At 39.1% G+C, this 25,280-nt stretch overlaps 1 protein-coding gene across 9 annotated transcripts in view; it reads left to right on the plus strand.

Moving 5' to 3' along the window:
• Positions 1-25,280, plus strand: part of KMT2C (lysine methyltransferase 2C) — a 293,409-nt gene that overhangs the window by 52,698 nt on the left and 215,431 nt on the right. The window lies entirely within an intron of this gene.

Consider the following 25,280-nt stretch of genomic DNA (forward strand, 5'->3'; position numbering starts at 1 on the left):
CACACACACACACACACACACACACACACACACACACACACACACACTCTCCCTCTCCCTCTCTCTCTCTCTCTCTCTCTCTCTCTGCCTCAGGCCTCCTTCTAGAGTCCTGGCTCTTGTTCTTTTCAGAGCTTGGGTAACTGTCAAGGCTAGAAAGGAGGCTGTCTGGAAAAAAAAAGTGGTTGGTTGCAGTGGTTGAGAAGTCACTGCTGCTGTCCAGGCAGTACAGTGCTAGGCATCATAGGAGAAATGATGACAGGAAATGTAGATGACTAACGAGCACTTAACTGTGGTGCCAGGCACTGTTCCCAGCATGCTACTGTCCCCGTTGTACAGATGAGCAGATGTGCAGGGGAAGTTAAGGGACTTGCTCAAGGTTATACTCTAGTAAGAGGCAGAGGTGAGATGGAATCTGAGCATTCGGCCTCATCCGAGTTTGTGCTTTGTGCCTAATGCACACCAAGCAGTCCCCATAACATGTGTCATATAATCCCTCCCCTCCCAGGGTTTCCAGGCCTCTGACCCTTCCCCTTAGCCTTATATCAACATAGTCTTTCCCAGGGTTTCTGGTCTAGTAGCCGCCTATCCCATGACAAAGTGAGAATCCCCGGTGTGGCTGATGATACAGTTTGATCCCTGAACTGTGGGGGGAGATGTTTTAGCATTCCTACCGAAAAAATTTTTTCTCACACATACGTTAAACCCAGGTTTCTTAGGTTTTGTAAGACTGCCATTCAACTATAAGTAGTTGAGTTAAAAATGTTTATTGTATCAGAAGAAAATTAATACATCTAAATTATAAATGTTCATCAACAAAAGAACATAAAAATGCCCCACCATCTTAATTTAAGGTTTACAAACAGTGGTATATATTTTTTACATACACATACGAATTATGTATGTATACATACATGTATGGAAAACATGTAGAAAAAATAGAAAATAAACCAAAAACTAAGTCGTCCATGAAGTCAGTAAAGTTGCAGGATACAAAATTAATATGCAGAAATCTGCTGCTTTTCTATACACTGATAGCAAACTATCAGAAAGAGAAATTAAGAAAACAATTCCATTTATAATTGAATCAAAGAGAAGGTGTAAAAGATCTGTACTCAGAAAACAATAAGACACTGTTGAAAGAAATTGAAGACAACAGTAACAAATGGAAAGATGTACAGTTGTGTTCATGGATTGAAAGAATTAATATTATTAAAATGACCACACTACCCAAGGGAATCTACAGATTCCGTGCAGTCCCTATGAAAATACCAATGGCGTTATCCAGAGAACTAGAGCAAATAATTCTAAAATTTTTTTTTTTTTTTTTTGTGGTACGCGGGCCTCTCACTGCTGTGGCCTCTCCCGTTGCAGAGCACAGGCTCCGGACGCGCAGGCCCAGCGGCCATGGCTCACGGGCCCAGCCGCTGCACGGCACGCGGGATCCCCCCAGACCGGGGCACGAACCCGTGCCCCCTGCATCGGCAGGCGGACTCCCAACCACTGCGCCACCAGGGAAGCCCAATTCTAAAATTTTTATGGAAACAGAAAAGACCCCAAATAGCCAGAACAATCTCGAGAAAGAAGAACAAACCTGGAGGGATCATGCTCCCTGATTTCAAACTATATTACAAAGCTACAGTAACCAGAAACAGTATGGTACTGGCACAAAAACAGACACATAGATCAATGAAACAGAATAGAGAGCCCAGAAACAAACCACATTTAATGTGGTCAATTAATCTACAACAAAGGAGGCAAGGATATACCATGGGGAAAAGGCTGCCTCTTCAGTAAATGGTTTTGGGAACACTGGACAGCTACATGCAAAAGAATCAAACTGGACTACTTTCTCATAACATATACAAACACACACAATAAATATATAAACTCAAAATGGATTGAAGACTTAAATGTAAGACCTGAAACCATAAAACTTCTAGAAGAAAACATAGGCAGGTATGGTCTTTGACATCGGTATTAGCAGTATCTTTTTGCATATGTCTTCTCAGGCAAGGGAAACAAAAGCAAAAAAAAAAAAAAAAAAGACTATTCAAACTAAAAAGCTTTTGCACAGTGAAGGAAACCATCAAGAAAACAAAAAGGCCACCTACTGAGTAGGAGAAGATATTTGCAAAAGATACATCTGATAAGCAGTTAATATCCAAAATATACAAAGTGTACAAAGAACGCATTCAACTCAACATCAGAAAACCAAACAACCCAAATTAAAAGTGGGCAGAGAAACTGAATAGGCATTTTCCCAAAGAAGACATACAGATGGCCAACAGTCACATGAAAAGGTGCTCGGCATCACTAATCATCATGGAAGTGCAAATCAGAACCACCATGAGGTGTCACCTCACACCTGTCAGAATGGCTCTTAGCAAACAGACAACAAAGAACAAGTGTTGGTGCAGATGTGAAGAAATGGGAACCCCCACACCCTGTTGGAGGGAATGTAAGTTGGTGCAGCTACTATGGAAGACAGTGTGGAGTTTCCTCAAAAAATTAAAAATAGAGCTATCATACAATCCAGCAATTCCACTCGTGGGTATTTATCCGAAGAAAATGAAAACACCTACTTTAAGAGATACATGTACCCTTGTGTTCATAACAGCACTGTTTACAATAGTCAAAGATATGGAAGCAGCCTAAATGCCCATCAGTAGATGAATGGATAAAGAAGATGTGATATATATACACAGTAGAATATTACTCAGCTATGAAAAAGAATGAAATCTTGCCATTTGCAACAACATGGGTGTGGGCCTAGAGGGTATTATACTAAGTGAAATAAGTCAGACAGAGAAAGACAAATACCATATGATTTCACTTATATGTGGAATCTAAAAAACAAAAGAAATGAACAAACATAAGAAGACAGAGTCATAGATCTAGAGAACAAGCAGGTGGTTGCCAGAGGGGAGAGGGGAGAAGGGTGAGGGGATGAGAGAAATAGGTGAGGGAGATTAAGAGGTACAAACTCCCAGTTATAAACTAAATGAGTCACAGGTATGAAATCTATAGTGTGGGGAATACAGTCAATAATTATTATATTTGTATGATGACAGATCTTAACTAGACTTATGGTAATCATGTTGAAATGTATAGAAATATTGAATCATTATGTTGTGTAACGGGAAGTATCATAGTGTTGTAGATCAATTATACTTCAAAATCAAACAAACGAATTTGTAGAAAAAGATACCATTTGTTATCAGAGGTGGGGAATAGGAGGAGGGGGAATTTGATGAAGGCCTTCAAAAGGTACAAATTTCTAGTTTACAAGATAAATGTACGTACTAGAAATGTAATGTACAACATGATAAAGGTAATTAACACTCTGGGTTATATATGAAAGTTGTTAAGAGAGAAAATCCTAAGAGTGGGCATCACAAGGAAAACATTTTTTTTATCTGTACAAAATGATGAACGTTCACTAAGCTTACTGTAGCAATCATTTCATGATGTACGTAAGTCAAATCATTATGCTGTACACTTTAAACTTACACAGTGCTATATGTCAATGATATCTTGATAAAACTGGAAGGAAAAAAAGAGCATTGAAGATTGGTTTGGGAATGTAAATACCCCTCCTGCCCCCCATTCAGCTTACAGATGAATCAGTCACAATTTTATCTGTCTGAATGTAAAAGAGAACTAGTGAATGGCCTGAGGGCCAGAGGGGTGGGATGGGGTGGGGCAGGTTGTGGGGGTAGAGATGACTCTGCTTTCGGGTATTGTGAGAATTGTTTAAAAGGATGGTAAATTTGGAGGGTAAGATGAGTTCAGAGAGGGGGAGAGGTGTACAGGGGGTGTTTAGAATAAGGACAGTGAGCAAAGGGGGTTACCTCTCATGAGAGAGAGCTATGGATAGATAAGATTCCCAATAAATTGATCCCTTAGAGCTATTCTGAGTTGAAAGCTTATCTTTTATCTGAATGGAGCCCAAGTGGCTTTTGGTTTCTTTGATCTGGAAAGATTGTTTGTGTGCTCCAGTAACTCATTTTGCTGAAAAGGGATATTCTTGGGGTGGGGGGGGCAGTGGGAAAAAGAATTGGAAAGGCAGATTGTGGCCAGTTGAAAAATGGCCTTGAATGCCAAGCTTCAGGAACTGGGTTTTTATTTGGTATGTTGTAGGCAACCTTATGGAATTTTGAGCAGGTGAAAAATGCAGTGTTAGCAAGTCAGATAGCTAGGGAGGGAGGGTGGGAGGCATAGACAACGCCAAGAGCTCCAGAGAAAACATCGAGTGAAATAGTTCAGATGGTGGCACCGGGCCTAGAAGGGGGATACGTTGGAAGGTGAAGCATTACATGGAAAGAGGTGGCAGAATGTGGTGATTAACTGCAGTAGGAACACACAAAAGGAAAGGGATAAACACACATTACTCAAAGCTTTTAGCCTGAGTTTTTGAGAATAGATATCAGGAGAGGAAGACAATTTTATTTCTAAAAGCTCTGCTAAAATAAATGTAGCTTATAAAAATTTTAAAAACCAAATCTTGAGATTCATGGTGTGTCTAGTTTCACTTACCAAATTATTAAAATTATGTTGTGAATTTAAGATATTTTAAGGCCCCTATTGTAGTAGAAATAGGAGAAAATGGGAGGAACATGGGTTGGGCAGTCAGGAAGGGTGAGCAGACTGTGCTGGTCAGACGCCTAGGGGGGCTTCTCGTCCCTGGCTGATCCTTGTGGGGGCCGTGCTGTGCACTGAGTAGCGGCATCCCCTAGATGTCTTCAGATACGGCCAGTAGGCCTGGGGGTGGAGGGGCAAAAACTCTCTGCACCCCGCCGCCTCGCCATGTTGAGAACCACTGCTCTAGAGTACAGAACCAGGACTGCTAAACAGAAATTACTGGCATGCGTAGAACAGTGTCCAACACAGAGCCAGCACTCAAATATTTGTTGAATAAATGAGTAATCACATTTTGGCTTTGAATTAAAAAACCCCAGAACTTGGTGAGTGACTACTCAAGCTGCTTTACCACGGAATGGGATGTCCATTGAGCAGTTCTCTCAGGTCTCATTTTCTAACCTGGGTTATTAAACAGATGAGGTTTTTTTCCTCTGATGTATAGTTGGTTCTGATGCTTTTTGCTGTAAAACTTTCAGAGCCTCTCTGCTGACATTTATTCAGACTTCTCAGCTTGACATTCAAGTCCTTTCTGTATCCTGGATCCATCCTATCTGTCAGCACTTATTTGTTCTCTTCTGAATATGGCTAAATTTCACCCTCACTTCTACCTACTGTAGCCATTCCTGCTACCTGAATTACTTTCCTCTCCTCCCTTTCTCCACTTTTGTTCCTTTCCCCTTCGCTGGTCTGAAATCTTACCCATCCTTCTTTGTGAAGTCTTTACTAACCGTAAAGTGGTCTCTCTTCTCTCAAATAGATGAGTTTCTTTCACAGCACTTGAGCCATCCTGTTTATAATATATTTCCCATGTACACACTCCTTAGGTTTGATGAATGTCTCGTATTCGTACTTGTATCTCTGTCGGGGTGTTACTGTTATGTGCTGCATGTTGATTGAAGTAGAGACTAGATGTTGGGATGTTGTAGGATGAATTCGTTAATTGGGGAACAAGGAGAACAAGTCCTGCTAATATTGAGATTTTATGGTACTACTTTAGGTACGCTTTTAGTCATACAGTTATGACCAAGTAGTAAATAAGTGTTCCTAAAAACTTTTTATTATGGGATTTTAAGTATATATAAAAGTAGAGGTATTTTATACTGAACCCGTGTTCCCGTCACCTAGTGGTCAGTCATGTTTCGTCTGTGCTGTCACTCTTCTCCCCTCTCTTCCCCCACCCCCATTTTGAAACAAGTTCTAAATTTCAAATTATCAATACATATTTTGGTATATGACTTCTGTAAAAATCTGGTTCAACTGAAATAATGTGAAGATGGAGTTTAGAAACTGCTCAAAAAGTGGCCCTGAAGGAAGTTTCATTGGTGTTGTGAGGGCCTTATTAAGGGGTGAGTGGGAGATGAGGGAGTGGAGGAAGGCAGTGTGTGGGTTCTTTCCAGAAGAGTTCAGGAGGTTTCTTTTTCTTTTATTTTCTGGCCATGCCACACGGCACACGGGATCTTAGTTCCCCAATCAGGGATCCAACCTGTTTCCCCCAGAGTCTTAACCATAGGACCGCCAGGGAAATCCCAGCAGAGGTTTCTTTGAAGAGGGAGAAAACTGAACAACTTTTATACATTTCATTTGATTCCTTGTAAGTTTTTAAAGGAGATAAGAGAGTTTGTGTTCTTATTTCATAAGTTGGAAAAAGAGCACAGAAAATTAAGATGTAGTCCCTAAGAAAAACAAACTCAGGACTTGTGACTTAATATACTAAAGAAAATATTTCAGAGTGAAGAAAATATTAGAAGTTTGAGTTTCTTAATTGGGTTGTCTCGTTCATAATTATTGTTTCATACTAACTGGCTAAGAAACATGAGACTGGGACGTAAATACCCAGGTGTATGCAGGTGTAAATCTAGAATTGGGTACAAAAATGAATAAACATCCGAACATCTACTTTGTACAAAGAAAGGTTCTGGCAGGTTCTGGGCAGGGCAGGAAGCCCAAAAGAAATATGTCTGCCTTAGAGAGTGTACAGTCTAGATAGGAAACAAAAAGTAAAAAGAAAAAAAAAACCCCAACTTGAATAGTTAATTAACAAATCACAGTTTAAATAATGATGAAAGGCATGTGTAAAAGAGATGTCAAGGTAGGACATAATTAATGCTACTAAGTTGAATAGGCCTTGGGGGAAGAAGAGATGTGTAGTCAAGTATATTTTAGAAGTCTATAATTAAGGATTGGAGGAATGTGGGATATTTGGAGTAGAGGGAGATTCCTTTCTAAATTAGCTTTTTAAATTGTGAAATTTCACATTCTTCTACATGTAATTTTTTTGTAGCTATATATAGTTTAGTTTAAAGAATAACAAGTATTTCTGTACCTACTTTATTTGTAGTAGTATTATTTTTGTTTGCGGTACGCAGGCCTCTCACTGCTGTGGCCTCTCCCGTTGCGGAGCATAGGCTCCGGACGCACAGGCTCAGCGGCCATGGCTCACGGGCCCAGCCGCTCCGAGGCATGTGGGATCCTCCCGGACCGGGGCACGAACCCGTTTCCCCTGCATCAGCAGGTGGACCCTCAACCACTGCGCCACCAGGGAAGTCCTGTACCTACTTTATAGTCTAAGAAGAAGAATACTACCCAGTATTCTTTGGAGTCCCCTAAATGCCTCTCCCTGATCACACCCCTTCTTCCCCTCCAGAGTAATCATTCTGAAGTTTGTTTTTAATATTTTCTTTCTCTTTATAGTTTTTAAAAACCACGTTTGTATGTATCCCTATATATGTTTAGATTTGCCTGCTTTAAAACTTTATCTCAATGGAATCATATATTGTATATACTGTATACAGTCTCTGCAAATTGCTTTTATCCTTTTGTGTGATTCATCTGTGTTCATATACAGAATACACTTTATTCATTTTCGCTTCGGGATTGAGATGTTTTTCCATGTTCCATCTTGTTTTCACCCTTCCCCTTTGGTAGTTATACATTCTATGTGTATTATTTTTCTGTCTACCTAGAAATATTAGCATAAATATTGAAGATGTAACAGAATCAGTAATTTACCTAACTCCTGAACAGTAACAACTTTAATATGCTCTGCCTCTGATCACCCTGCCTCCTGACTTACATGTTCTTGTTGTCCATCATCTTTAGTCCTTTTTGTAATCCCATAAATCAGACAGTAATATTAGTCTTCTTTCAAACAGTGTTTGTTTAGAAATAGTGACAAGTTCACTCTTTTTTTTCCCTTACCATTCCCTTTTACATCTCAGATTTTCCTTCTGGGATAATTTTCCTTCTTCCTGAAACTTTAGAAGTTAGTTGGTTGGTGTCTTTGTGTGGTATAAAAATCTGTTTTGTTTTTCTAAAAAATTGTCCTCTTCTTTTTTTTTTTATATACATTAAAAGTTTTTTAAAATTTATTTATTTTTGGCTGCATTGGGTCTTCGTTGCTGTGCACGAACTTTCTCTAGCTGCGGCGAGTGGAGGCTACTCTTCGTTGCGGTGCGTGGGCTTCTCATTGTGATGGATTCTCTTGTTGCAGAGCACGGGCTCTAGAGCGCAGGCTCAGTAGTTGTGGCACATGGACTCTAGAGCACAGGCTCAGTAGTTGTGGTGCATGGGCTTAGTTGCTCTGCAGCATGTGGGATCTCCCTGGACCACGGCTCGAACCCGTGTCCCCTGCACTGGCAGGCGGATTCTTAACCACTGCGCCACCAGGGAAGCCCTGTCCTCTTCTTTGAAAGATAGTTTTACTTCTGTGTAGCATTGGTATTTTGTGTATGTGCTTGGTCACAATTTAAAATACATTTCTTACTCTCAATCATGATTAAAAACCATGCCAGTGGGACTTCCCTGGTGGTACAGTGGATAAGACTCCGCACCCCCAATGCAGGGGGCCTGGGTTTGATCCCTGGTCAGGGAACTAGATCTCCCACATGCATGCCACAACTAAGAGTTCGCATGCCACAACTAAGGAGCCCATGTGCCACAACTAAGGAGCTGGTGAGCTGCAAATAAGGAGCCCTGGAGCCGCAATGAAGGAGCCTGCCTGCCAAAACTAAGACATGGTGCAACCAAATAAATAAATATTAAAAACAAAACAACAACCACCACCACAAAAAAACATGCCAGTGCATCGAAGGTACATACACAGGTCAACTTTACTGGGTAATACTGAGTGTTTTTCAAAATGATTTTATCAATTCACACTCCCATCAGTTAGAGTCTAAAAGTGTCTGTTGCTTTAGTTTCTTTCCACTTCTTGCTATTATCAGATTTAAAATATTTCTAATACAGTAGGTGAGAAATATCTTTTTATTTATTTTATTTTATTTTTTATTATTTCTTTTTGCGGTACGCAGGCCTCTCACTGTTGTATCCTTTCCCGTTGTGGAGCACAGGCTCCGGACACACAGACTCAGTGGCCATGGCTCATGGGCCCAGCCGCTCTGTGGCATGTGGGATCCTCCCGGACCGGGGCACGAACCCATGTCCCCTGCATCGGCAGGTGGACTCTCAACCACTGCGCCACCAGGGAAGCCCCAGAGAAATATCTTTTAATATTCTAGATTTCATTTTTCTGATTATTATAAAATTGAACACCTTTTCAATCTTAGTCACTGTTTATTTTCATTTCTTCTTTGCCTTTATATTTAGCTGTCTCTTCATAGCTTAAAACTGTGTTTTGTTTATAAATCTAGTCTGACAATTTTTTTCTTTCTTTTGGAGATTTTATTTCATTTACATGTTTTATAATTATTGATATATATTTGGATTTATTTTTTTGTAATTTATTTATTTTTAGCTGTGTTGGGTCTTCGTTGCTGTGTGCGGGCCTTTTCCAGTTGCGGCAAGCGGGGGCTACTCTTCGTTGCGGTGCATGGGCTTCTCGTTGCGGTGGCTTCTCTTGTTGCGGAGCACAGGCTGTAGGCGCGCAGGCTGCAGTAGTTGTGGCATGTGGGCTCAGTAGTTGTGACTCGCGGGCTCTAGAGCGCAGGCTCAGTAGTTGTGGTGCATGGGCTTAGTTGCTCCGCGGCATGTGGGATCTTCCTGGACCAGGGCTCAAACCTGTGTCCCCTGCATTGGCAGGGGAATTCTTAACCACTGTGTCTCCAGGGAACCACATATGTTTGGATTTAATTCTGCCGTCTTATCTAATGCTTATTATTTGTCAAATCCTTTCCACCCCTTCCATGTTTGTTTTTATTTGATTGTTTTGTACCTACAATTTTTCTGTTGAGAAATTTGGTATTGTTTTGATTTTTTTTTTTTGGCCGCACTGCACGGCTTGTGGGATGTTAGTTCCCCGACCAGGGATTGAACCTGGTTCCACAACAGTGAAAGTGCTGAGTCTTAACCACTGGACCAGCAGGAAATTCCCTTCATTATTGATCCTTTGTAAATAAATTTCCCTTCCCCGTAATAATTTTAGTTTTTTCCTGTTCTTCTATCTATAGTTCACCACAAAACACTGTTTTGAAAATAGTTTACTGGAATGCAAGATTTTAAAAAACAGAGTCAATACATTTTCTAAAAAATGACTTAATTTTTTGGGCACTTTTAGCTTTATGGAATTGCACAGAAAGCACGGTTCCCACACAAACACCCTGCTCCCTAAGAAAATTTATTTAAAAGGAAATTTCAGGCAAATAAAATGGATGTTAGAGTTTGTAATTCAAAGACCTTCTGAAAAATAGATCTTTGTGTGGGCCTCTTCCTTGTGTTGTTTTCTTTCTCCTGTTTTTTGAACTGTCATTCTTAACAAATGCTTAAACTTCGCAACTATCCATCATGGCAAAATTCCATACTACTATAAATTCTTTGATTGCAAAGTCGTAGAACAACAACAATAAAAATGATATGTTTAGGTATTTCTTAGAAAGTTTTATTTTTATTTATGGTAATTCTATACTTCCCCCTTACTCCAGATGTTCTAGACTTTGTGAAACTTAAACTTTAGCTAAACAGTCATACCTGTAGACACTACTTACTGTGTGTAATTATCAGCTGTAAGTACCCCTGACTATAGAGTTCACACTTATTATGTAGGAAGGATGATGCCAGTTTAATTGATTATGCCCATTTTGAGCTGCTGTGATGATTTTTGGCTATTTAATGGGAATATGGTTACTCCTGATTTTTCTTTGCATTGGCTTAATGTCCTTATTGCTACATAAATTTGCCTTGACAATTACTAGCATAGTGTTTTAGTCTTTATAATTTTCCTCCCAAACTTTTTTGACATGTGAGACTAAATAAGAGCTTTATTCTGGGCTCTGTATATAGAATATCTTTGGTATATTTGGACAAATTACACTCCTACTGGTGTTTTGTTTTCCTTTAACTGGCCAGCTGAAGGAGTTATCACTCTTCGTTAATTTGTTAGTAAAATGATATCTCCTTTAATTTCCATTTCTAAAATTGTTAGGTTGAATGTCTCGTGTTTAAAGACCGTTTCATTGTCTTTTTCAATTGCTGGCCATATTCTTTGATTTTTCTATTGAGAATTTGTTCTTTTTCTCTCTGTCTCTTTTTAAAATTTTTATTGGAGTATAGTTGACTTACAATGTTGTGTTAGTTTCACGTGTACAGCAAAGTGAATCAGTTATACATACATATATATATCTCCATTCTTTTTCAGATTCGTTTCCCATATAGGTTATTACAGAATATTGAGTAGAGTTCCCTGTGCTATAGAGTAGATCCTTATTAGTTATCTATTTTAGATGTAGTAGCGTGTATATGTTAATCCCAATTTCCTAATGTATCACTTCCCCGCACATTTCCCCTTTGGTAACCATAAGTTTGATTTTGAGATCTGTGAGTCTGTTTCTGTTTTATAAATAAGTTTATTTGTATCATATTTTATTAGAGTCCACATATAAGTGATATCATATGATATTTGTCTTTCTCTGTCGACTTACTTCACTTAGTATGATAATCTCTAGGTCCATCTGCCAAGTGGCCAGAATGGCCATCACCAAAAAATCTACGTATAATAAATGCTGGAGAGGGTTTGGAGGAAAGGGAACCCTCCTACACTGTTGCTGGGAATGTAAATTGGTACAAATATTATGTTTTTTTTCTCTTAGAAAAATATTACTCTGTTGCTGTATTAGTAATATTTTTAGGAAAATTATTTAATTTTACCTAGTAAGTGACATATTTTAGGTGGCTTAAGGGTCAAATGATATTCTAACCATAGAACAGTAATGCTGTGGCTTGATATTTTGTTGTGCACGTATATGGATATAATCATATACATAGATATAAATCAAGTTATTAAAGTATAGATGAATATGTGCCCTTTATGAAACTCATGGGGAGTGAAAAATTAAAGGTCGTTCCTTGGTCCTCATTTTCCTTCATATCTACAGAAGAAACCACTGTTACCAGTTCGGTGTGTAGCATTCTGGGTATCTTGCCCTATTTGTAAGTGTATACACATGCAAATGTACATGCTTATATGCATATTTGTACATTTGTGTACACTTATAAAAATTCAGGGACTCATATATTCTGTAATGTCCCTTTTCCTCTTGAAACTATGTCTTAGAGAGCTTTCTATTTTAGTGCAAATAGAAAGTACAGATACATTGTTTTTAGTGATCAGAAACTGCAAATCATTGAGTGGGTAGAGCATACTTTATTTAAATATTCCTTTGATCAGCTTTTAAGTTGTTTGTGCTATAGTGAACATCCTTATATATTTCCTCATCTATGTCTATTCTCTATATATTTATGTGCATGAGATAGGATAGATTTCTAGATGTGAAAGTGATCAAGTGGTGTGCATGTTTTATAGTTTGATAGATATTGCTGAATTGCCTTTTAGTATGTGCTGTACCATTTACATCCTTGCCAGCTGTTACGAGTGAGCATTTGTCTCTTCTGTACTCCCACAATCACTGAATATTATCACTGTTCTTCATTTTCCATTTCATTGTTTGATTTCCCTGATTACTTTGTGAGGTTGAACACTTCACCATGTTTTATAGGTCAGTTCATTTTATCTATCAGTTGCTTGTTTGTATTCATTGTCCCTTTTCCTGTTAGGTTTATCTCTCAATTTACTTGGTTCTTCCTTTATATCCATAAGTAAAGTTTTATTATATTTCTCATTAAAGTTGTTCCTAGTAACTTGATTGTTATTGCCTCTCTTTTCATTACATTTGAATTGATTATCGCTGTTGTTTGTTTAATAGGAGGTATAGGAAAGTTGTTGATGTGTTTATATGTTACTATGGTGATCAATCTTACAGAAAACTCTGTTAGAGCTTTTCAGTTGATTAACTTGTATCTTCTAAGTAGAAGTTGGTGATGTTATCTGTCAGTGATGACAGTTTTGTCTAGTCCCTTGTGGTGTTAAAACTTCTTATTTCTCTTTGTTTACCTTAATTATATAACATTCAGTCTTAGGTTACATGGCTTTCTTTTAAAGTTTGGCTCCATATAAGATTTTTCTGTTCAGTGGGAAGCAGGACTGTAACTTGCTTTTACCTTTAGAATGGTTAGGTGGTTATCTGAATTCTAGTACTAAATTCCTGGTTTTCCTCTTGAGTTGTGGAACCATTGTATTCATTCAGCAAAGCACATATTGAGTGCCTGTGTGATGTCTGGTGCTGTTAGGTGTGGGGAGTGCAGTAGTGACTAAAACAAAATTCCAGCCCTCATGGAGATTACATTCTATCTTAAGAGACAGATTAATAAAATAACGGTAAGGTAATGTGGGGCACAAACAAGAATGAAGCGGGGAAATGGATAGCAAGTGACAGGCCCTATTTTGTGGATTTGCTCATAAGAAAAGTCCTCTCTGAGGATGTGACATTTCAGTGAAAACCTCAATGAAGAGAAGCCTGTGACTATCTGGGAGAAGTGTTCTAGGCAGAGGAATCCGTAAATGCCAAGGCCCTGAAGTGGAACATCTTAGGTGTGTTTATGAAGCGCTCGGTGGCCGGTACAGCAGGATGGCAGAGTGTAAGGAGGAGAATGTTCACATGTGAGGATCAGAGGTAACCAGGACAGGCACATTGTGTAGGGCCTAGTAGGACAAGAGGACTTAGGACTTCATCCTAGAGGAGAAACCGTTGGATCAACTGAGGTGGGAAACATTGCAAAAAGCAAGTTTCAGAGGGTAGGGTGTGGAGTCACATTTGGTTTTTGATGTATTAACTTTAGAGATGCTGTTGAGTAGACAGTTAAATATGAGTTGTAATTCAGTAGAGAGGTAGGAAATAGAGGAATTTGGGAGTTAACAGCATATACATAAAGAGACTGGGTGAGATTACCCAGGGAATGAGCCTTTGTATGTAGAGAAGAGATTTAATGACAGAGCCCTGGACACTCTACCATTTAGGGGTCAGTAAAGAGGAAGAGGAACCAGCAAAGGAAGTGAGAAGCAGCAGCCAATGTGGTAGAAGAATCAGGAGAATGTTATGTCCAAGAAGCTAAGGAGAAAACGAGCACTTGTCTCATGGGCATATGACAGATTGAGAATTGGCAAGTTGTAGGTGCTTGGTAGAGTAACTAGATAACTTATTGATCAAACCAAGACACCCTCCCCCCCACCCCCTTTTCTGGCTGCACCGCGCAGCACGTGGAACTTCCCTGACCAGGGATTGAACCCGTGCCTGCTGTAGTGGAAGCGCAGAGTCTTAGCCACTGGACCACCAGGGGAGTCCAAACCAAGACATTTTGAATGTGACAGGAGCACAATCATTATGTGAGAATGACAGGCCTAAACTGGCACAGTCCAGGCAAACCCAGTTGTATGTCACCCTGTTCTTTAGTGACCCTGATCCCAGCCCCTTCAGTGGGATGTGGGGGAGGACATTCAGATAGAGAGGCATGGAGCTGAAGTGGAGAATGGGATACAGAACTTTTTCAAGGAGTATTGTTCTAAGGTTGGTGTGGAGAAGTGGAGCAGTAGCTGGGAGAGGATGTGGAGTCCAGAGAGGGGTTTCTTTTCTTTTTTTTTTTTTTTAAGAAGATTGTTGTTATTGCAGTAAACTGTATGCTGATGGGACTGATTTTCAGAGTAGGAAAGGTTGATAATTCAGGAGAAGAAGGGAATAATGCAAAGTTCATGAACAGGAAAGAAAATGTGATCCGGAATACAGGTAGAGGGATTGATGTCAGCTATAGGAGCATACATAGTATGTTTAATAGGAGGGAAGGTAGAGTATATGGGAAACATTCAGGAAAATCGGAGGGTTTGGTAGGAGGATATGGAGACTCTTCTGACTACCTCTATTTTGCCATTGAATTATAACAAGCAAGTTTATCAACTGAAGGGTGTAAAATGGAGAGTCTTACATTTTTTTTTTGTTTTTACTTTTGGCTGCGTTGGGTCTTTGTTGCTGCGTGTGGGCTTTCTCTAGTTGCGGTGAGCAGAGGCTACTCCTCGATGGGGTGCATGGGCTTCTCATTGCAGTGGCTTCTCTGGTTGCAGAGCATGGGCTCTAGATGGGGCTCCAGTAATTGCAGCACGTGGGCTCGGTAGTTCTGGCTCGCAGGCTCTAGAGCACAGGCTCAGTAGTTGTGGCGCACGGGCTTAGCTGCTCCGCGGCATGTGGGATCTTCCCGGACCAGGGATCGAACCCGTGTCCCCTGCATTGGCAGGTGGATTCCTAACCACTGCACCACCAGGGAAGTCCCTTAAATGTTTGAAGACAGAAAAAGTATGAAATAAATGTCTAAGGTAATGGCAGAGTAAACTGGCCCAAATGGAGATTGCTGAGCAGCAGTGAGGGGCTACTTGAGGTGTGAGGTTAGAAATACAAAGTGAAGTCAGTAGCCTGGCTGTGTCTTTTTTCCTCAGCTTGAGTTCACAGACCAGAGTAGATGGAGGGTTAGATTTAATAAGGATTGAGGTTTTTCACAGACAAATATAATGGAATGAAATAAAGGGAAGTATTGAGGGTCTATGTAACAGAGTGATTATAACTGCTGACCATGTAATCCAAGCTGGGAAAAGAGGTAATAAAGATACGGGGATGAGGAGAGGGTCCCAGTGTCAATAGCTAACAGTGAGTGCCTACCAGGGAACTGGCGCTGTAGGTGCTTTACATTCAGTCCTCAAAGTAATCCTGTGAGGTAGTGCTTTTGTACCACTTTACAGATGAGGAAATTGAGGCACTGAGTTTAAGCAGCTCATATATGGTTGTGCAGCTGGTAATTAGCCTTTTAATACGGGCAGTATGGCTCTGCAATCCATGCTTGTAACCACTGTATTACAGCTGCCTTTTAGCTGAACCGTGAGAAGCTGGTAGGGGAGATGAATTGGCAGATCCTGTAAGGTTGAAGATTATTGGAGTGAGGTCCTAGAGGGTGTAAAGCTCCTATGGACACAAGTATACAAATACTCTTCAAGTCCCTGCTTTCAACCTCTTGTTTTTTTGAGAGTGTGTGGGTCAACATGTCTTGGTCCAGTGGAGTGAAATCCTGAGACACTTAGAGGAGAGATGGTCTTCAGCTTGTAAGAATTTTTCCTTTGCCAGTTTTGATGTGTGAGGGGCTGAGTAATGGAGTTCTGACTAAAGTTATGTTTGGTAGCGAATACAGGCACTGGTCCAAGATAGCTAGCTCCCCTACCCCAACAATTTTTTTTTTAAAGTTGAAGTTTAGGAGGAACCAGTAGTTTTACAGACCTCAGTTCATGGGTCTTCTCCCTGTGGATCTGTTGCCCTCACCACAGTTTAGCTCTTACCAACTGAGTGACTTTGGGTAACTTATTCAACCTTTCTTAATTGCAGTTTGGTTATCTGTAAAATGGGAACAGCAATGTCTACTTCAACGGGATAGTTAAGAGGATTCAGTGAGAATAATGTACTTTAAGGTTTTTTGTTTGTTTGTTTTGTTTGGTCGTTTGTTTCATGTATTTTGAAGTTCTGTTGTCAGGTATACATACACATTTAGAATTAGAATTATGTGTTGTTGGGAATCAGTATTATCAATATGTAATATCCTTCTTTATTCCTGGTCATTTTTTTTTTTGGAGTTTGCTTTGTATGATATTAGCATATCCACTCCAGCTTAATTTTGATTAGTGTTGCATGGTGTATGTTTCCTTAAATATGTCATTATATTTGATTTCAGTTTCAAGTAGGCAGCATATAGTTGGGACATTTTCTTTTTTAATTGATTCTGACACAATCTCTGTATTTTGATTGGAGTGTTTTTAGGCCACTTATGTTGAATGTAATTGTTAATTTGTTTTGATTTAGGCCCATCATTTGTTATTTATTTCTAGTGAGCCTTTAATTTTGGTTCTGTAATTTTTTATTTCTAAAATTTCTTCTTTACGTCTTTTCTTTATTTGCTCATACTTTCTATTTTAAGTTTTAAGAGTGTTCAGTATCGCTCATTAGAACATTTTATAATATCTGCCTCAAAGTGCTCATCAGATAATTCCAACCTCTGTCATTTTATATCATTAGCCTTTTTTGTTCATTGTACTTTTTCGTGTGATTTGATATTTTTGTAGTTCTTTATGTATCAAGTAATTTGGATTGTTCCTTGAACATTTTAGATATTATAAGACTGTGTGTTTTAAAAACATGGAGAATGGTGGTAATTTTGATGTAGCAGGCACTTGGCCTGGGTAGGTCCAAGCTACAGCTTTCAACCAGCCTTTTGTGGGCTTGTAGTAAGGTCAGTTTAGTTTTCAAAGCCTTTTGCAGGACTGTTTCTATTTGTACTGTGTGTGCAGTACCAAGTAATCAGTCTGGGACCTGGCCAGAGGTCTGTTAGCTCAGTTCTGAAAGGCTTTCTTATACTAATTAGGATCAGGTCCACCCATGGGCAGGTTGTTGGTCAGGTCAGGTGAGCTCTCTCATTTTCTGCACCTCAGCAGTCACTCCTGGGTTTCAGAGTTCTTTGAGTTCAGGCCAGGAGATACTGGAGAGGTAAAATGGAAGTAAACTTAGTGATACTTTGGTAGTACTTTGAATTTTGGTGTCTGTTCCTGAACAACCTGCTGTTGTATGTCTTTAAGGAAACTCAAATAGCTGTTTCGTGAATTATTTACATGTTTTATAGTTACACTCAGTGAGAGAAAAAGTTTGGCATATATTCTTTCATCTTATTTAGAGCTGGAGCCCCTTGATAATCTTTTGTTTGGGACTTTTATGTGTGTTTTTAAATCGAAAGATAGGTTGTAATTTTATTTTCTTTCATTACCATTGTTTTGACTTGGTATGTATGACAATTATAATATCTGCAAAAATGGGTAGTAGAGTGTTCCTTTTTTTATTCTATGGAACAGGTCTCTGTTTATGATGGATATTGGTTTTATACAGTGTCTTTGATTTTGTTGTCAGTGGAATGCCAGCCTCATAGAATCAGTTGGAAAGTGTTTCCTTCTCCATTATTTACAGAAGATAGTGCAGGATTAGTATTATTTCTTAAAAGTTTCATGGAATTCATCAGTAAAGCCATTTGGGATTGGATTTTCTTTGTGTGAAGGTTTATACTTACAAATTCAATTTTTAAAATAGATAACTGGGTTATTCTATTTCTGGATTTTCTATTTCTATTTCTATCCTTAAGTCATTTTTGGTAATTTGTGCCTTCCAAGGATTTTGGCCCATTTCATCTATGTTGCTGATTCATTGACATAAAATTATTTATAATATAATGTCATTGTCCTTTTAATGTGTGTGGTTTCTCTAGTGATGACCCCTGTTTCAGATTTTCTATTGGTAGTTTGTGAGGGTTTTTTTGTTTGTTTCTCATTTCTTGATCATTTTTGCTCGAGAGTCATCTATTTTATTCTTTAAAAGAAGTATCTTTTGGTTTCATTGATGTTTAAAAAAATTGTTGTGCTTTTATAGCATCGATTTCTGCTCTTTATTATTTCTTCCCTTCTATTTATTACAGGCGTGATTTGATTTTCATTTTTTAATTTCTCAAATAGAGGCCTGTATTACTATTAGAGTTGAGCTGTTATTTTCTGATTTAACTATTTTTTTTTTTTTTACTGTTTATGTTTATTGAGGTGAGGTTGATGTACTATATTACAGAAGTTTCAGGTGTAGAAAATAGTGATTCACAATTGTTTTACAATTTTTAAAGGTTATATTATTCAGTTTATAGTTATTATAAAATATTGGCTATATTCCCTGTGTTGTACTGTATATTCTTGTAGCTTATTTATTTTATATCTAGTTGGTACCTCTTAATTCCTTGATATAGGAATCTTACATCTTGACCCTGATATAACTATCTTGCCCTTGATATAACTATTTAAGTAAGTTTCCCTCATTCACTGCTTACCTGAATCTTAAAAATTTTGAAATGCTGTGTTTTCATGTTCATTTAGCTCAAGCTATTTTTAATTTCCTTGTCATTTCTTTCTTGACTAGTGGCTTATTTAGAATTGTGTTGTTTACTGAATATTTGAGGATATTGCATACATCTTTTTTGTTTGTTTACAGTTTAATTCTCTTATGACCAGAGAACATGTTCTAGATGATTTCAGTCTTCTAAAATTTGTTGAACTTGTTTTAAGGCCTACAATGTGGCTTATTCTCTGGATTGTGTGCTTGGAAAGAGTAGGTGTTCTCTTGTCATTAGGTAGGGTGTTCTATAACTGTCAATTAGGTCCATGTGGGTTGGTAGTAGTCTTAAGTCTTCTGTCTCTTTATGGAGTTTTGTGTCTACCTGTAGCAATTATTGAGCACAGTGTTGCAATATCCAGATGTAACTGGGTTTAAATATTTCGCCTTGCAATTATGTATTTTGAAACTTTGCTATTGAGTGCATACATATTTAGGACTGTTATCTCCTTGATGAAGGTTCTTGTTTTCTTAATTTAATCTGATAAAATTTGCCTTTGAATTATTGTGTTAAGACCATTTACACTTAACGTAATTATTTATGTGGATGGGTTTAAATCTACTTGCACTTTGTTTTATATTTGTTCATTTTCTCCCGTTTTTTTTTTTTCGTTTTCTCCCATTTTATCCTTTGTTTCCTTTTATTCATTTCCTGTGTTTTTTGGGTTAATTGAATATTTTTTTAGGATTCTATTTTATCTCCATTTGACTAAATAGCTGTGTGTTTGTGTGTATGTGTGTGTGTTTACAAAGCAGTAGCTCTAGGATTTACGTTACACATTTTTAACTCATCAGCGTCTACTTTCAATTAATATAAGTTCAGATATAGTAAAAAGCCTGTACATCAGTATACTTTTACCCTCCAGTGTTTTGAACTATTGTTGCCATATATTTAAATTTTATGTATATTATGAAATCCACAATAAATAAATAAATTACTTATTTATTTATTTGCGGTACGCGGGCCTCTCACTGTTGTGGCCTCTCCCGTTGCGGAGCACAGGCTCCGGACCCGCAGGCTCAGCGGCCATGGCGCACGGGCCCAGCCGCTCCGCGGCACGTGGGATCCTCCCAGACCGGGGCACGAACCTGTGTCCCCTGCATCGGCAGGCGGACTCTCAACCACTGTGCCACCAGGGAAGCCCCTCACAATAAATTATTTTTGCTTTGAACAGTGAGTTAACTTTTAAAGAGATTTAAAAAATAAGTCTTTTATATTTATTCACATAGTTATCATTTCCATCACTCTTTATTCCTTTCCATAGACGAATTTTGATCCAAATTTTTATTGAATATTATTTTCCTTTTTCTCTGAAGAATTTCCTTAATGTATCTTCTAATGAAGGTTTTTTGGTGAAGAATTTGTTTAGCATTTGTTTGAAAAAAATTTTAGATTACTATTATCTATGTATCTATCTATGGCTGTGGTGGGTCTTTGTTTGCTGCACGAAGACTTTCTTTGGTTGAGGTGAGCTGGGGCTACTCTTTGTTGCAGTGCACAGGCTTCTCATTGCAGTGGCTTCTCTTTGTTGTGGAGCACGGGCTCTAGGGCACACGGGCTTCAGTAGTTGCAGCACGCGGGCTCAGTAGTTGTGGCTTGTGGGCTCTATAGAGCGTAGGCTCAGTAGTTGTGGCGCACGGGCTTAGTTGCTCCGTGGCACGTGGAATCTTCCCGGACCAGGGCTTGAACCCGTGTCCCCTGCATTGGCAGGCGGATTCTTAACCACTGTGCCACAAGGGAAGTCCCTACTATTGTTTCTGAAGGATACCTTTTGCTGCATGTTTTATTCAAGGTTTATGTGTTTTTTTGTTTGTTTTTTTCTTTAATCTTTTTCCATGCACTTTAAAATATGTTGTTTCACTGTCTTCTGGCTTACATAGTTTCAGATGAAAAATTGCAGTTATTCTTATTTTTGTTACCCTGTAAACAGTATGTCTTTTGGGGGGATTGCTTTTAAGCTTTTCTTTTTATTACTGTTAAGCAAATAGACTATTAAGTGCCTTACTGATGTGTATGTATGTGTCTGTTAGGGATTTTGTTGTGCTTCTTGTGTCTGTCAGGTTTTGTTTTTTGTTTTTTTAATTTGCAAGATTTTATAGCTGTTATTTCACTAAATATTTTTTCTGTTCCCTTCCCTCCAACTCCAACCTATCACCTATTAGACTGGTTGTTATCATCCCACAGGGCACTGCATGCAGCTGTGTTTGTCTTTTTTCACTTTGTCCTTTATTTTGGGAAGGTTGGTTTTTTTGTTTATTTGTTTGTTTGCTCTTTGCTATGTCTTTAAGGTCAATCATCTTTTCTTTTGCAATTTCTAATTAAATGTTAATCTTTCAAATTTTCATTTGATGTCATCTTTTGATATTACTTCTATTAGTTACACTTTGTTAACATTTTAAATTACCTTCCATTTCTCTTCTCCCTTCATGTTTTCCATATTCAATAAGATATGAGGCATACTGATAATAGCTGGTTTAATATCCATGCTTATCCCTCTATTGTCTCTGTTGTTTTGTTTCTATTGCTTGATTTTTCTTCTGGTTATGACTCATATTTTCCTGCTTTTTTGTATAACTTATAAATTTTTATAATGCCACACATTTTGACTTTGTTGTTGTTTGTTATTATTTGTTTTTGGCCGTGCTGGGTGTTCGTTGCTGTATTTGGGCTTTCTCTAGTTGCGGTGAGTGGGGGCTACTCCTCCTTATGTTGTGTGTGCTTCTCATTGCAGTGGCTTCTCTTGTTGTGGAGCACGGGCTCTAGGCATGTGGGCTTCAGTAGTCGTGGCATGTGGGCTCAGTAGTTGTGGCGCAGAGGCTTAGTTGCTCCGTGGCATGTGGGATCTTTCCAGACCAGCGATCAAACACATGTCCCCTGCATTGGGAGGCGGATTCTTTTTTTTTTTTTTTAAAGGGAATTCCTTTATTTTTATTATTTATTTATTTTTTTGGCTGTGTCAGGTCTTCGTTTCTGTGTGAGGGCTTTCTCTAGTTGCAGCAAGCGGGGGCCACTCTTCATCGCGGTGCGCAGGCCTCTCACTGTCTGCAGCCTCTCTTGTTGTGGAGCACAGGCTCCAGACGCGCAGGCTCAGTAGTTGTGGCTCACGGGCCTAGTTTCTCTGCGGCATGTGGGATCCTTCCACACCAGGGCTCGAACCCATGTCCCCTGGATTGGCAGGCAGATTCAACCACTGCGCCACCAGGGAAGCCCAGGGAAGCGGATTCTTAACCACTGCGCCACCACCAGGGAAGTCCGTTTTGTTGTTGTTGAGAGGTAGATTTTGTTATAATACTTTGACAACTGTTAAACTTTTTGGGGTTTTTTTTGGCTACCAGTTGAATTAGTTGTGGATCATTTTGATTCTGTTGATATTTTGTCAGCTGTTTTAGGGATGGTCTAGAATAGCATTTGTTCTAGGCTTCATTTAGCCCTGTTCCTAAAGGTGTGTTCCGAATACATTATATATAGTCATTGAGGTCTTGGCACTCTGGCTAAAGGGAACATGTTTGATTCCTGGCTCTCTGTGAGCTCTGGGACTTGTTCGTATTGCAGCTCTTCTGTAATGGTTCTTTCCTTGGAAGCTGTTCCTTTTCAGCCTTGTGAGGTTTTATACCACAACTGTACAGTTTGGTATTCAGTACCCTTATGCAGATTTCTGGAGCTTTTTCTCTGCACAGCTCGCTCCTACTGCGTACTCTGTTCTACAAATTCTAGCGTCCTTTATCACCCGTAATGGATGATGGAGCATATTAATGCAATATGGAAATATAAAATGTATTTATTTTATTTTTGACTGCGTCGGGTCTTAGTTGTGGTACGTGGGATCTTCATTGTGGCATATGCGTGATCCTTTGCTGAGGTGGGGCTCCTTGCTGTGGTGCTCAGGCTTCTCTAGTTGTGGTGTATGTGCTCTCTAGTTGTGGCCTGCGTGCTCAGTAGTTGCGGTGCTCGGGCTTAGTTGCCCTGAGGCACGTGGGATCTTAGTTCCCCAACCAGGGATCGAAATGGGAGGCAGATTCTTGACCACTGAACCACCAGGGAAGTCCCTCTAAAGTTTTTTTTTTAAGTTAAACATAACTTAAACATAACTACTACTACTTAAACATAACTATTTGCCTTAATAAAATCTAAAAATAATTATTCTCTCTTTTTCTATGAACAATAAAATCAACCTTGCCCTGATAAACCTTTCCCATCAAGTTTTTGTCATCTCTTATTTGTTCTGCCTACTTTCCGCCTTCCCCTCATGAATGATGCTGTTTTGGCTGCTTGACTTGGTGTGTTATATTGGCAAATTTCTAATATTAAATTATACTTGCATTCTCATTATATTTATTGGTATTCTTTTCATCCATAGTTTTTTGGATATGTTAGGATTTTGCTTCAGTTATTTCCTTTTAATTTTTTTCTGTGGAATGAGGATGACTTTTTTTTTTTTTTTTTTTTTTGCGGTACGCGGGCCTCTCACTGTTGTAGCCTCTCCTGTTGCGGCGCACAGGCTCCGGACGCGCAGGCTCAGCGGCCATGGCTCACGGGCCCAACTGCTCCGCGGTGTATGAGAACTTCCCAGACCGGGGCACGAACCCATGTCCCCTGCATCGGCAGGCAGACTCTCAACCACTGCGCCACCAGGGAAGCCCGAGAATGACTTTTTGACAGTGTGTAGTATTGCACTTATAAAACTATTTGGACTTTGATTGCTTTAACTTAAAAAAATTTTTATATCTCCTTTATTGGTTTTGATGGATTAATATCCTTTTAAAAATAAGATTTAGGGCTTCCCTGGTGGCGCAGTGGTTAAGAATCCACCTACCAATGCAGGGGACACGGGTTCGAGCCCTGGTCCGGGAAGATCCCACATGCCGCGGAGCAACTAAGCCCTTGTGCCACAACTACTGAGCCTGTGCTATAGAGCCTGCGAGCCACAACTACTGAAGCCCGCGTGACTAGAGCCTGTGTCCCACAACAAGAGAAGCCACCGCAGTGAGAAGCCCACACATCACAATGAAGAGTAGCCTCTGCTCCCCACAACTAGAGAAAGCCTGCGCGCAGCAACAAAGACCCAACGCAGCCCAAAATAAATAAATACATAAAATTTAAAAAAAAGATTTAAATAGGTTTCCTGTTATTTAAAAGTCTTTTTTGCTTTACCTTTTCATATTATTTTTCTCTATTCTTTTCAACTCTTTAAGTATTTTTCAAATAAATACTGTGTTCGTTTGTACTTTTTCTTTTTAAGTAATGAAATAATTTAAAGCTCTGAAATTATCTGAATACTGCTTTGTCAATTTCTAAGTTTTTTTAATATGTAATATCTTTATTTTTTCTTTCTTATTTTATGTGTTTAAAAACTGTTTTTGACTGACTTCTATTCTTTATGAGACCTCAAAAACTTTAAAGGTCTTTTCAGTTAATTGCATTGGGTAAGAGAATTGTACTTTACCATGATTCTTTTTTTTTTAAACATCTTTATTGAAGTATAATTGCTTTACAATGTTGTGTTAGTTTCTGCTGTGTAAGAAAGTGAACCAGCTATGTGTATAGATATCTTCCCATATCCCCTCCCTCCCTATCCCACCCCTATAGGTGGTCACAAAGCACCGAACTGATCTTACCATGACTCCTATGTTTATTTTACTTTACTGAAGTGTTTATAAATTAAAATCCATCACACTTGTAAGGCAAGTGTGATTAGATCATGCTTAATAGTTAGATTTTTTGTTTTTTGGTGGGGGTGGTTTGCAGGAGTGTGCCTCACTTTCTCCTTAAGGGGTAGGTGTCTTAAAAATGCAGACGTCTGGGCATCACTCCTCAATTTCATTAGATCTAGAGGTGTAACCTGGTGTGTGAACTTTGAACCCACTAGGTAGTTAAAAACCACTACTGTAGGGCTTCCCTGGTGGCGCAGTGCTTGAGAGTCTGCCTGCCGATGCAATGGACACGGGTTCATGTCCTGGTCCGGGAAGATCCCACGTGCCGCGGAGCGGCTGGGTCCGTGAGCCATGGCCACTGAGCCTGCGCGTCCGGAGCCTGTGCTCCGCAACAGGAGAGGCCACAGCAGTGAGAGGCCCGTGTACCGCAAAAAAACCCCCCAAAAAACAAAAAAACAAAAAACAAAAAAACAAAACCACTACTGTAGACAGAGGGAGTGATCTCAAGGTCTGGTAAAAGAGGGGAAAACCTAGCTTGGAGAATACTTACAGAAGTGAGTTATGATGACACAAACATATTAATATGGGCCTGTCCCCACATTTAGGTATAAGGAAGGGCTGAATATGTGGGAAAAATGACTGTAAAGTGTGATATTTACTATTTGATATGGTAAAGTAAGGGAAAAATTGCCTAAATTATTT

This window comes from Aethalodelphis obliquidens, unplaced genomic scaffold (genome assembly GCF_003676395.1).
Source record: "Aethalodelphis obliquidens isolate GAN/ISIS:26980383/991018 unplaced genomic scaffold, ASM367639v1 scaffold5, whole genome shotgun sequence".
Taxonomy (NCBI): domain Eukaryota; kingdom Metazoa; phylum Chordata; class Mammalia; order Artiodactyla; family Delphinidae; genus Aethalodelphis; species Aethalodelphis obliquidens.